This window comes from Impatiens glandulifera, chromosome 1 (assembly GCF_907164915.1).
Source record: "Impatiens glandulifera chromosome 1, dImpGla2.1, whole genome shotgun sequence".
NCBI classification, from domain to species: domain Eukaryota; kingdom Viridiplantae; phylum Streptophyta; class Magnoliopsida; order Ericales; family Balsaminaceae; genus Impatiens; species Impatiens glandulifera.
The window spans coordinates 27,266,865-27,281,817 of NC_061862.1; the positions used below are offsets into that span (position 1 = coordinate 27,266,865).

General features: G+C 31.4%; 1 long non-coding RNA gene across 2 annotated transcripts; it reads right to left on the reverse strand.

Annotated features, from left to right (window-relative positions):
• Positions 1-8,011: 8,011 nt before the first annotated feature.
• Positions 8,012-12,428, reverse strand: LOC124921879. Of its 2 annotated transcripts, none has more exons than XR_007097725.1 (4): positions 12,156-12,428; positions 10,814-10,888; positions 9,349-9,423; positions 8,012-8,224 (listed from the first exon to the last, which is right to left on the reverse strand). It is a non-coding gene; the product is annotated as an uncharacterized LOC124921879 (long non-coding RNA). The 2 variants fall into 2 exon arrangements; XR_007097724.1 differs by having other exon boundaries at positions 9,349-9,431; positions 12,156-12,427.
• Between the last annotated feature and the right edge of the window lie 2,525 nt (positions 12,429-14,953).

Here is a 14,953-nt window from a genome sequence, read left to right on the forward strand (position 1 = left end):
AAGGAAGTAAATGTTGATGTTGTTGAATGGGTTGGATAAGGAAGTAAATGCTGATGGGATGGAGAACAAAGAAGATGAAGATGAAGATGAGTTGAAGCAGAATAAGTTACTTGAGTTGAAGTGGATGAAGGTATTTGAGCAAGAGGAGTTGGAAAAGAAGTAGTTGGGAACGAAGAAGGAGTTCTCCACGGAGAAGAAGGAGTTGGGCATGAAGAGGAAGGTGGAGTTGGCCAAGAAGAGGTAGGGGGAGTTGGCCAAGAAGAGGAAGGTAGAGTTGGAGAAGAAGCAGGATGGTGATCAGGAGTTGGAGAAGAAGATGGATGATGATGTGTTAGAAATGACTCTAACAAAATTTTTGGGAAAGCGGTTTCGGAGAAAGAGGTAGAAGTCCACAAAATTGGGTAACGGTAATGGTCAATCCTCAATGATTCGGTAACGGTCAATCCTTTTTTAGATTATGACATTGCACAGATGGATGGATTGAACAATTGGATGAAGCTGGAGGAGGTGAAGTATGAAGACATGAAGGTTTCCATGTTATGGCCTAGACCGCCACATGATCCGCACCGTCTCCGTTCCTTACGAGGCTCACCTTGTGATGACCTACATTTTGTTGTTGGTTGTCCTTTCTTAATCTTCATAGGGGTTTTAGGTAGACTCGTTCCTTGATATTTTCAGGAATGTCCCAAGCATCATTATGATTAAAAACTGGAAAACATGTCTCCACATATGCCATGCACCACACTTTAGTTGAGTAAAACCTGAAAAATGATATTTAAGTCATATAAATTCAACATAAATTGAACATACAATTGGTTAAATTCTCTAACCTTGCGCAACACTCATAGGGAACCGATTTTCCGAAACAGGCAACAACCAGAGCATGCATACAAGGAAGACCAAATACATCAAATACCCTACAAGTACAAGTTCGACCCTTAAAGTCAACTTGAAAATCAAATTCACCGTCATGCACATGAACCTGGAATCGGTTAAGTGGATAAACGTTGTAGAATCTAACATTCTCTCCTTGCTCGCGTAAGAACTTTTCATAATATGGAGATAAATAATATTTGTGGTTGGAAGCTTTTTCTCTTCTTTGATAAAACCATTCTTGTATTGTGAATCTTAAATAGTCAGCTAATGTTGTTATGGGATATTTTTTAGCTTCCCTGCTCTGACCATTAAAACTCTTCGCGTAATTGATTGTCATTTGATTGTATCGCAAGTCAGGGAAAAATGCACGACTCTATCTCTCCACTCCAATTTGTTCCAAATATTCAGCAGTCCGAGGGTCTTTAGTCCTAATCCTGTTAAAATGCAGATGAAACATTGACTCGATGTATGCGCGAGAAGCCAAATCAAACTCAACGTGGCAGTTATCAGTTTTAAATTTGGCCATAATATTCATTTTGATGTGGTATGTGCATGCACCGTGATGTGCTTCTAGAAAAACCGCGGATAATGCATTGGTAATACTTGGGTGTCTATCAGATACGAAGATAAGATATGAGACTGATCCAATTACCAACCTTAGTTGTTGCATGAAATATGTCAAGGAGTTATTATTCTCCAAATCAACGACGCCAAAATCAACTGGATATAATTGCTCATTCGCATCTAATGGTATCGCAACCAATAGTTGACCTCCAACCTCGTGCTTAAGAAAGCTGACATCGACGCACAATACATGACGACAATAACTTATGAAACCCTAATTGAGAGGCCTAGGGACATGAACATATACTTGAAGTGTCCTTGCTCATCCGTCTGGATGTCAATTATGGTACCTGGGTTATTCTTCTACAACATGAACATGTATGATGGCAATTTACCATATGAATCCTCCACAGTTCCTCGCATCGCCATTAAGGCTTTTTCCCTAGACCTCCAAACCTTATTATATGTCAAAGTTAACCCATAACTTGTATACATGTCTTCCATTATTTTCTTAGGCATGTGGTCATGGTGATGGTCCATGTACTTACGTTTGATGCACTCCCCAATTACCCATGATGGTGCTTGCCTCACATCCTCTTGCCTCGTCAAGATTAAGCATGTGTGTTCTTTTACAAATTTTTGAATCTCAAACATCTCCAAGAATTTTCCTTTCTTAGCAAACAATCTCCACTTGTAGTTCTTAGCCAAACATTTCACAAACCAAAGATCTTTTGTTGACTTCTCCACTTTAAGGATAAAATGATTAGACATTGCATGTCTATGCAACCTCAATTGTATTTCTTTTTTGTTATAAAAAACGTACCCACTTTCAATCCGCTTTCAATGGTTAATTGAGCAAGTTTTTCAATATCGAGTGGTTCATATGAGAAGTGCTTGGTTCCCTCGGTATGGCTGAATGTTTTCCTAGTATGGGAAGTGCTTGGTTCCCGAGGTGAATGACCTACTCTTGTACTAGCACACTGTCTTAGACGCAAACATTGAGATTGTACTCCTTCTTCTACATGGTTTAACAATATGTCATTTTGGCTTGGGAAGACATATTACTGCTCACATACATCTTGTTGCTCACATACAACTTGCTGCCTTAGGAAGACATATTGCTGCTCAAATATGTCATTTTCCAGGTCAAATATCGGGAATACATCACGATTACATCCTGGAACCAAATTTCCTGGTATTTTTCTTTCTTAAGTTGAAGGTAGTGACTTCTCTACTAAAGAGACACACAGTGGAGTGCGCTGAAGGGGCAGTGAAGTCAAAATTTCTTTTAAATAGAATGCTAGATCGCTATCTCGCTTGATTATTGCAGGAGGATCATTCATTATAACCATATTATACTTCACTTTAACATTAAATCATATCTTGAATTTTCTACACGAATAACAACATAGACAATGTCAACTAATTCGGCATATATAGTATTTCGGGGTAGATTCACACCATGACATGAACTTGAGACAAAAGAACAAAAACCACCATCATTAATTTTCCACTCTTCATCATAGAGGAGAAAAACACTCACAAACATATTTTTATCTTCAATTGATAAAAATTCACAAAAGTGAGTGGAATTTATGCCAAAATCATCAATTGTATACTAGTAGTTTGAATCATCAATTGCATCTATCGTAGGAGAAAATGCATTTTTCATAAGCGAAAATACTTTTTTCGTAGGCAGAAAATGCATCGGTTGCAGACAGAAAATTCATCGGTCGTAGGCAGAAAATGCATTTTTTTTATGGTGGAAAATGCATATGTCGCCTACAAAAAATGCATTTTTCGCCTACGAAAAATGCATTTTCACTTGTGCTTGTTGCGCTAACAATAAACATAGTATAACATGATCAATATGAACAATATGAACAATGTTTTCAAGTATTACAGTTATAAGATGTCGAAGTAGAAGAAGTAGACGTCTTAGAGGCGTTTGCTTGGACGTCTTGGCGTTGCTCGTGTGTCGTTGCTGGGGGATCGAAGTTCGGAGAATGAAGGAAGAGAGGGGTGGTTTAGTGGCTGTAGAGAAGATAGGAATGAAGGGGGAAGGAAGAGAAAGGGGAAAGAGAGAATTTTTATTTGAGGGGTATAAGTGTCTTTTGCCATGGGCAAAATGTTATATTTGCAAAATTTACTCTACCTAGGTAATATGCAGCGCCAACGAAAAATGCAAATGTGCAGACGTATCCAACCCTTTCAAACCATTCAACATTCACAAAACAATTCACCCCCTAAAACCCTAACCTTAAACCATTTCAACTCAGCATGCATGCAAGAGGAAAACGACGGAAAAACTCACCTGAAATGATGAAGATGTCGTTGACGTTCCGACGTTGTGAGTTGTTGGGAGTTGCTGCCTTCGTTGATCGAAGAGTTGAGGGTTGCTTCGTTGATTAGGAGTTGCTTCTTTGATCGGCTTCGTTGGTCAGAGGATACCAATGGTCGAGGGAGAAGATGAGAGAAAAAAGAGAAATGAAATGAAGAAAGAGAGGGAACCGAAAGGAAAGAAGATGACATATATTAAGGAGGGTAATTTAGTTTTTTTCTGGAGAAAAAAGATAAATTTTGCAAAATATTACATGGGCCTGTTATATATATATATAATGATGCTTAATTTTTAAAGTGTCCGGATTGTTGGGTCGAGAGCTGTGGTTAATTTGAATATATATGTGAGAGTAAATGGATACTTGGATCAGATTATGGGTTGACCCGCCCATAAACTTAAAACGGTTAAAAATAAAATTAAAAAAGCTATAAGTATGGTTTGAACTTGCAACCTAACAAAACAAATACAACCCTTTAACCAACTAGGCTAATAATATTTTATATTTTAAATTCAATACCAAATTTGATGAACGCGGAACATTTTAACAATATAAGTTCGACATTTTAACTAACTAATCTACATATATATAATGATGCTTAATTTTTAAAGTGTCCGGATTGCCGGGTCGAGAGATGTGGTTAATTTGAATATATATGTGAGAGTAAATGGATACTTGGGTCGGATTGTGGATGACCTGCTCATAAACTTAAAACGGTTAAAAATAAAATTAAAAAAACTATAAGTATGGTTCGAACTTACAACCTAACAAAACAAGTATAACTCTTTAACCAACTAAAATAATAACACTTTATATTTTAAATTCAACACCAAATTTGATGAACGCGAGACATTTTAACAATATAAGTTCAACTTTTTAACTAACTAATCTCTCTCTCTATATATATATATAAAATGATGCTTAATTTTTAAAATGTCCGGATTGCCGGGTCGAGAGTTGTGGTTAATTTGAATATATATGTGAGAGTAATGAATACTTATGTCGGATTGTGGATTGACCGGCCATAAACTTAAAATTGTTAAAAATAAAATTAAAAATGCTATCACATTTTTCCGTAATATTCTTTTCACGATTTTTTTATATCATTACTCGTGCAAAGGTATAGAATAGAATACATGCTAGTTTTTTTATAATAAACTTATTATAAGAGTTATTCCATCCAATTCCCCTTTAATTATTATACAATTGAATTTATTAATACTTATGATGTTAAAACTTTTATAAATTTAAATTATCTATAAAAATAAATTTCATATTAATATTATGTATTAGATAATAAATGGTTTCAATTTTTCATTATAGTTAGTACATTATTATATTTATAAAAATCCCTATAGTTTTTTAATAATATTATTATTCTAAACAATGATATTTATATATTAGGTAAATAATTATTTTATCTCATCGGATAAATTAATAAGGTCTTATTAATTTAATGTTAAACTTTGAGAGATTAAATATAATTAAATTAATAATAATATTAATACCAATATTAATTATATATATATATTTAAAAAAATAAATTAATTATCATTAATTCAAATAAATAATTATATAAAAATTAATTTACAAAATAACATAAAAAAACAAAATAAAAAATTGATATTAAATAATATGAAAATTCTATAATAATTAAAATTCTAATAAAAATATCCAACAATCTTATAATTTTATTTTTGATATTATCGATAAGCGATAAAATATAACCAGATGGATAAATCAATAAAATAATTTAAAATCTTCAATCAAATATTTGAAAAAGAGTGACATGTGTGAGGGAAATTGGGGGAGAGAATGAATGAACCATCATGTTATTGTCCGAAAAAAAAAAGTATTAGAAAAGAGAGTAGATAGAGAAATTTTATTATTTTTCATTATTGTGCACTTCATTCTCTCATTCATTCATTTTTTTCAAATTCTCTCCCAATCATTTCTCATATTTGAATGGTAATAAAAATTATCTTTAAATGATGATCGATAAACAACGTTGAAAAATGTTCTGAAAAATGATAACTCATAAAAGAAATAGAAACTCATAAAAAATAATTTCATGATACATATAATAAGGCAACTAAAATATTAGTTTTAATGACTCTTTATTTTATTTTTTTAACTTTAAATTTAATATTGGGTTGTTCAAATAGATTCTCTGTTATGGGAGATCCCGATTCCTCTGTTCCCTCTCATAAAGAGGGCATAAAAATAATATTTAATTTTTTAAAATATTACCTTTATGTCCCTCCACGTGAAAGAACAAAAAAAAATCCTCACGTAACAAAAGACCTTTGAAAGGAAATATTTTATTACGGAGGAAGAATATTGTATTCCTATTAGAGGGAATAGAGAATTCTCCCGTAACATAATAAAGTACCTAAAGTGGATTCAAATATAAAAAAAGAAAAGTAGAGATAGATAAAATGGAATTGGAAAAATATAGAAATAACAAAAGGAAAGATAAAAGACAATAAAAAATAAAAGATGAGGAAAAGTTGATTGGAGTTGGACTACTTAAGGTTGTCTATCCTAGTCTATGAACCCGTTGCCTTTATTCTTAGGTTGATCTCTAATACTTACTCGATTAATAAAAATATTGGAGTTGTACTACTTAAGGTTGTCTATCCTAATCCATGAACTCGTTGCCAACAGTTGTTCATATTATAAAAACTAGAAAAATTCCTGTCTATATAAAAATATAAATAAAATAAATTTAATAATAATATGTATTCAAATTTTAAAATTCTTAATAAATAACAAATAATATATTAAAATAAAAAATAAAACACTCTTATTTCACAATTTATTCAGTTCAGTAAAACAACTTATCTTCCCACATATATCATAACACATTTTTTTCGAATGAACCTCTCATTTCGTGACCTTACACTTTCACTCTGGTCAATCAAATATTTGATATATATATTTTTTAACATCGTGACCTCACACTTTGGTCAACCAAATATTTTATTCATATTTTTTAATCACTTTCAATTAATATCGGTCTATTATCCCTTGGGAAACCACATGTCAATCACACTTGTTTAAAGGGTTGTACTTGTTTTGTTAGGTTGTAAGTTCGAAATATACCTATAACATTTTTAATTTTATTTTTAACCGTTTGAAATTAATGGGCGGATCAAACCACAATCTAACCTAAATATTAATTTACTCTCACATATATATTTAAATTAACCACAACTCTCGACCCGACAATCTGGACACTTTAAAAATTAAGTATCATTATATATTTATATATATTAGTTAATTAAAAAGTTGACATTATATTGTTAAAATGTCTCACGTTTATCAAATTTGGTGTTAAATTTAAAATATAAAGTTTTATTAGCCTAGTTGGTTAAAAATTGCACTTGTTTTATTAGGTGACAAGTTCGAAACATACATATAATATTTTTAATTTTATTTTTAATCGTTTAAAGTTTATGGACGGGTCAACCCACAATCCGACCTAACTATCTATTTACTTTCACATATATATTCAAATTAACCACAACTCTCGACCCGACAATCCGGACACTTTGAAAGTTAAACATTATATTATATATATATATATATATATATATATATATATATATATATATATATATATATACCCAAACGAACTAGTAAAAAAAAGCTCAATGACGACAGTAGGAGTCGTCGGTATTGGGATATAAACCGTCGCTATAAATAATTTGCGACGGTGAAAAAATCGTCGTCAGTTGTCGGCATTGCCCTTGTCGTTATTACCCAAAAACACATATACCGACCATTTTAGTACCGTCGCCATAAAACCCTCTATGCCGACCACTCTTACCGTCGCCATAAAACCCTCTATGCCGACCACTCTTACCGTCGCCATATAAACCATCTATGCCGACCACTTTTACCGTCGCAATAGAGTATTCTATGACGACCACTCTTACCGTCGCCATATATGACTCTTTGACGACCACTCTTACCGTCGCTATAAGAGACTCTATGACGACCACTCTTACCGTCGCTATAAGGGACTCTATGACGACCACTCTTACCGTCGCTATAAGGGACTCTTTGACGACCACTCTTACCGTCACTATAGAATATTCTATGATGACAACTTTTACCGTATAGAGACCACTTTTACCCTCAACATTGCATAGTCTGTTTGTAGTGTGATTTATAAAATATTAAAACAAGCTAAATAATAATTTTAAAACATAACCAAACAGAATATTATAAAATATTTAGTTTCAAGGTTTTAACAATTTCATAACTTACATTGAACAATAATTAGGCCACAACTATTTCTTATTACAAAAAGAAAATCAAAATTACTTTATAGCTTTAGCAAAATGACCAATTTCAAGCAACAGAAGTGAGAATTTCAGGACAAAATTCATCAGCTCCACTTCACATTTAAACACACAAACTGGATCTAATTTGTCCGCCTGAACCAAAATTAAAGGAGAATTATGCAAAAATCTTACACAACTATTAGATGATATTTGATTGATTCAGAACTACGAATATCAACTATATAATATTCCTTTTAAATATATTGATACATAAATCATATCAAATTTTAATATCAGTAAATCATTCATTATCATTCTAATGGTTCAATTTTGAACCATAAAGATCAACTATATAATATTTATTTTACAAATATTGATACATAAACTATCTCAAATTTCAATATCAATATAGCATACAATTATTTTTACACGCATCTATATTTTCAAAAGAAAGACCGATATCTATAATAAACTTCTTACACTCATAATATGAATCTGGAAGATTAGAATTTTTAGGTAATATTTATTCCTTCAAAAATTTTAACAACATGTTAAAAGATGGTATTTGGTCATTATCCAACATTCTTGAGGTGAAGTAACTTAAGTAATGTTGATGATTTGATTCTTGATCCTGGGTAGAAAGGTTATTTGGAATCATTTAACAATCTAAAAAAATCTTTAGCTTTCTCTTGTGATTCTTCACTAGTATTACCACAGTTTGAATCGTCGACACAATTTGGATATAAATCATTTATAAACTCTTCCAAATAATTATCACCATTATCATCTAATACATCGTTATCACTGTTTCATCATTATCACCCTCTAATTCATCATTTCTCGATCGCTTTTATTCATGACAATACCAAAATGTATAACTTTTCATATTCCATACACAATCAAGTGGCTTTTATGTCTTTATCCAAGTAACTTTTATTTCCGCATTTAACACACGAAAATGCAATATTACTTGTTCTACCCGATGTCTTAGAAAAGCCTAAAAATGAATTAAACCCTTGAATATATATATTTGACTATCTCAATGTTGACGTGCAAGATTCATCCATGTTTTATCGGATGTATGCATTCTACAAATAAATCATAATATCATTTTCACATAAGACTCTTTACAAAAATTTGAATTGTTTAAGACAATTCAAATCCAAAAGTTAAAGACAACTAGCACAAATTTTGCATACTTTGTCATGTGGGCCAACATATGTCTACCGTATGCATTCCTAAATTTATCAAATTAAAGACAAGATGATAGAAGATACCTGAGATTTGATGAATTAATGATCAACACGCAAGAATTCTGAAAATTTTTCAGCAACAAGAATGTTGATGAATACCTGAAATACTATTAAGACATTAGGAAATAAAAATAATTAAAACCAACTCTGAATGATAAACCAACAATCTTATAATGTATAATGGACCGAGTAGGGAGAGAAAATAATCAATTCATCACCTAGGCTAGAAATTAATAATAAGAATAATAATAAGGCAAGTAGAGATTAAAATAGGTTTAGGCATTATATCTCTTGTTTGATTTAAAATTGAATCATGGCTTCCAGTTCAACCAAAAACTATCAGGTTTTTATTTCAATTTGTAGAACAAATTCAATTCTACTTAAAATCTTAACAATCAAATTTCAAATCAAATTAAAGTTGATCCTAAGCTACACTCATCAACGCTTAAGTCTTCATCAATTTCCGATTGGAAACTAATGCCAGATTCTCTTATTTGTAAGCAAGTGTATAAAATCAATTCTAAGGCCAGACACAATTATGAACCTCATTCATATGCAATTTCTGCTACCCAATCTCAACTGGGAATTTCGTCAACAATGGCAATGAATTAATTAACTATCAAATAATCGTGAACTTATTATACTCAGATATCCACCAAAATCATGAACTTATTATACTCAGATAGACAATGAATTAATTAACTATCAAATAATCGTTCAGATCGAACACGGTAAGTCTAATCGATGTTAGAAATCAACACTCCAATTCATCCTAAACCTATCATAATCAAATCATAATCGCCCTAGTTTATCGTTCAAAATATACATATATATGAACAATTAGTTGGTACACTTTCTCAATCAGTTTCATAAATCCTTATAATTACTACAATATCTTCTCCAAACGTTTCTCATATGTTAAAGGAAGACATAATAGGTTTTTGAAGATCAAGGCTCAAGGACGACGATTAATTATTGTTTGCTTTCGGTTATAATCCAAGTTTTATACTAGAGGATTGAGTAAGCAATTAGATATGATCAATTAATCTAGCAAACAATTAAAGAAAAACAACAGTGATAACTAACAATCGATCGATGAATTATGCAAACATACCAGAAGTGAGAGAGTATCAATCGGTTAGGGCTACAAATTTGTATTACAATCAGTTTAGACTTACAATTGATTTGAAAAAGCTCTTAGGGACTCAAGAAAAATTCCTATGGAACTGGAACGTGAAGATAACGCTTGGCATAAATTCTCTATTCTCCAGTGAAAGATGATCAAACAAGCACCAAAGTGTTGTGAAAAAAACTATGATAAATAGGGTAATACATGACAAGAAAATGAGGTCTGACTGAGGATGACACAAAAATATATATCATCATGTTAGAATTAGTTAATCATGAAAGATATTATCAGGTGCTGGAATTAGTTAATCATGGAAGGAAAATAGTGTAAACTTTAAAATTATTTCATTAGCAGGGGTACCTTTTCATATTCAAATGCTTGGACAAATCAGCCTCCGTTCAAATAATTTAACCCCAAACCAAACTGTGATATGTCCTGTGAGATGATAGAAAAATAAAGTTCAATGATAAAACTGATCATTGATAGAATCAATCAAAATGAAGGTTATATCTATTGATGGATTTCACAGAAAGTTCTTCTGAAAACCAAAGAATAGTTAATAATGGAATGATATGCATAATGAGGGTAGCATATCTATATTTGAAGGATGCACAATGAGAGTAGCATATCTATATTTGAAGGATGCACAATGGAGGGTAGATGAGCACATTTGTTATTTGGACTAATTGTCCGGCAAAAAACTGATGTCTCTCTCTTGTCAAAGAATTTTGCAAAACTCTAACATTGCTCACATTTATCAATGGATACATGCATACCATGGCCTCTAACAAACAACTCTTTAATATTAGGATGTCACCAACTAAAGGAGGCTTGCGTAATTGAAGGACATATAACGGTTTTTGACAAGATAAAAAAGAGTTTGAGAGTCTGTTAGACGACCACTAGACCACTAGACCAACTCAGCCAGGGACAAAGCACTGATTGAGAATGATCCTCTACAACAGTGTGATCACAAGCCTAATAAGCAGGAGGCCGACAACACCGTTAATCACGCTCTAGTCTAGTGGCAGCATCTCATCAACCCGACATAGATTCCAGTCTCCTCAATAATTAATAAGGGATCACCAAGTAACAACATGTAAGTAACTTAAGGCCTTGTTTAGGGATATGATATGGTTAAATTAAATTATGTTCTTAATCAATAGAATTATTACACCATTATTTATCCTCAAATACTGTATACAAGTATTTACCCAAACTAGATTATACTAAGTATAATTTAATAAAATGAATATAGCCCTAAATTTACACAACAAGATTATACTAAAGACTTGAGTTGAGAGACTAAATAGTGATATGGAGGACACAAAAATAGAGAAATCTCATCAGGTGTTAGGAATTAGTTAATCATGGATTGGAACTTGGAAGGGAAGGCAAGACAGGATAAGCTTTGTCAAGACTACCTTTATAAAATATCCTGCATGTTCCATCATCCCCAAAGCAGCACATGAATAATCAATTCAACCTATACAAAGAATAGGTGACTACTAGTCTACTAAGACATTTATCCAGAGAGACAATTGTGCAATGTAGACTAAAATTACGACACATCAAACAGTGCAAAGACAAAACCCTAGCCTATTGCGTCAATCTAACGGATGAAATCATGTCTTACATTACAATACGAGAGAGCCGGTGATGGGAAGTGTGGAATTTCCGTCGGAGAATCTGAGTGACGTACCTTCTATCTGTCGATCGTGGTCAGTCATCCGTTCATAGAACGCGACGCTAACTTATTCGTCCATTCGATGGAAGAGAATCCATTTCCCGAGCCGAGGGACCATCTCGTAACTGATGGCGCATCTGGAAGGTGAAATTCGAAAAATGCATAGACGAAATGACAAAATCCGCATAAAGAAATTAAGAAGATGAAGATGAAGATGAAGTGGTGCATTTCGACGTAATCTCATTGTAGCAGAACTTGAAGTGAAATGAGTACGAAAGAGAAATGCGAGCGAGAGAAATACCTCAAACTTGCGGTTGACATTACAGAAACTCAGCTCTTCTTCGAGTTGACTCATTTCGTTTTCACTTTCGTCTTCATTTAATTTAAATCAAGAATATTAAAATAGCACCAGAAAGTTAGTATAATATACAAGTAAGCCTCCAAATTTACTAATAATGTTCTAAGTTTGAGAAAAAAAATAAAAAAAATAATCAGTTTGACGCTTCTCTTAGATGTAATAAGTTACATTTTATTAATTTTTTTTTAATTACAACAAAATATAAAAATAAATCTCATTCAGATATATATATATATTTTTTAAGAATAAATCTAGCTTAAATATATATTTTTTTTAAATAATAATAATATAAGTAAAATATAATATAGTTGAAATTGTTAAATAATTAACCAATTTAAAAATTATGCATTAAACATATACATAAATTATTTCAAATAGTATGATAATTCAACAAATATAGAATATTTTAATTTGATAATATTTAATATATTTTAATATACCACCTTTTATTTAAAGGTAAGGAGGTATACCGATGGCTCAAAATCATCGGTATACTAGTTATAATACCGAAGACTTTTTAAGTGGTCGTTATTAAGCCTCAAATACCGAGGGTTTTTTAAACGGTCACTATTAAACCTCAAATACCTACAATTATCTTCATGGTCGGCATTGTTATATTATATACCGACAACTTTCTGTTCCCGTCGGCATTTGTCGTCGTTATTAAAGCTTTTTTTACCAGTGAAATGTTTATTTATACACCAATCGTTCAATATCAAAGTTCATTTAAACACCAATAATGTTTCCTGCTCTATTGTAACAATATAAATTTTTTATTTCTAATCATGTATTTTATAACAAACTTTTTTTCTCAAAAATAGTTATGTATAATCTAATACAAGTTTTGGATTGATCCATGCATATAATTCGGCGTTATTTTAGATTACTTCTAATTTTAAACTATGTGGAGAAGTTATTTCTGATGGAGATATGTTAGAGAAAACATTATCCACTTTCTATTTATCGAATGTTCTCCTGCAGTAGTAGTATTGTGCAAATGGATTTGAGAAGTATTCTGAATTGATATCATGTCTATTATTGGCCGAACAGAATAATGAGCTTTTGATGAAAAATCATGAGGCCCGTCCAACTAGATCGACTCCATTCTCTGAAGTGAATGTGACATCATATAATTATAGAAGGCAACATCGTGGTCGTGGTTGCGGTCATTTTTCAGGTCATTCCCGTAGAAATGGTCGTGGACGTGGTGGTGGTCATATAATAAAAGGGAAAACAATAAAGAAATAGATGGTAATAAAAATGATCAAATCAATTAGACTATGAAAAACAAATGCTATCGTTACGGTATGAATGGTCATTAGTCGCGTACCTATTGTACGCAAAAATATTTTATCGATCTTTATCAAGCATCGCTAAAAAAAAGAGTCCATCGAGACTAACTTTGTTTTCAATGATGAAAAAATGATAATGGAGACCAACTTGGCTTCGGCTTCCGGTGATGATAAAATAACTTTTAGTCTCGATGATTTCTCCTAGTTTGATATAACCAATTTTTTTGTCGAGCATGAAAATTAGAATGGGATCATTGGATATTTGTGTTTCTTTTATAATGTTTAATAAAATTTTCTAAATATATATATATATATATAATAGAAATAATAATAATAATAAATAAAACTTATATTTTATCGAGACTATATAGTTTGATGCTGCGTTTGAATTATTATTATCGGTTCATGTATTCGTTTATTATTAATATTTATTTTATTTAATGAAAAAAATGAAGATTCGTGAAAGCGAATACTTGATGAATGAAAAATGCAGTTGTCTCATAGACAGTGCCTCAACACATACTATTTTGAACAACAAGAAAATTTTTACTTCTTTGGTGATGAATGAGACATGCGTGAATACGATATCGAGTAGTTCAAAAATTATTGAAGACTCCGGAAGAGCAAACATTATATTATCAAGAGGAACAAATATTTTAATTTTAATTTACCTTATTGGTATCTTTAATAATAATCTTGTAAAAAATGTATTTCTTTTTTTTTTTTATATTTATTTAACCATTATCTATTGATTTTGTTACTTTGTAGTTCTTAGTTTTGGGTACTAAGACTATTAAAAATATAAGAGTTTCTAAGGTGAAAAAGTTAATTTAAGTTAACTTTTTGTTTAAGGATGAATTTTGTTTTTAAAGAGGAAGATGAAGTATTTCCTCTAATACTAATCTACAAATAACCTCAAACATATATACACTATATGAACTCAATACAACCGTAGACTCAAACATATACAATGTGTAGACTCTCGTTAAAATTATTCTTTTTTTCATTTCAATAAGTTCATTAACTAAAAAAAAGAATTTCAACCATTCTCACCGATTCAATACAATCATACAAACACAGAAAAAACATAATAGGCTCTCTAAACTATTTTTAATAGATAATCTAAAACATCCGGAAAAAGTAGGAATCTTTATTTCTCGTCT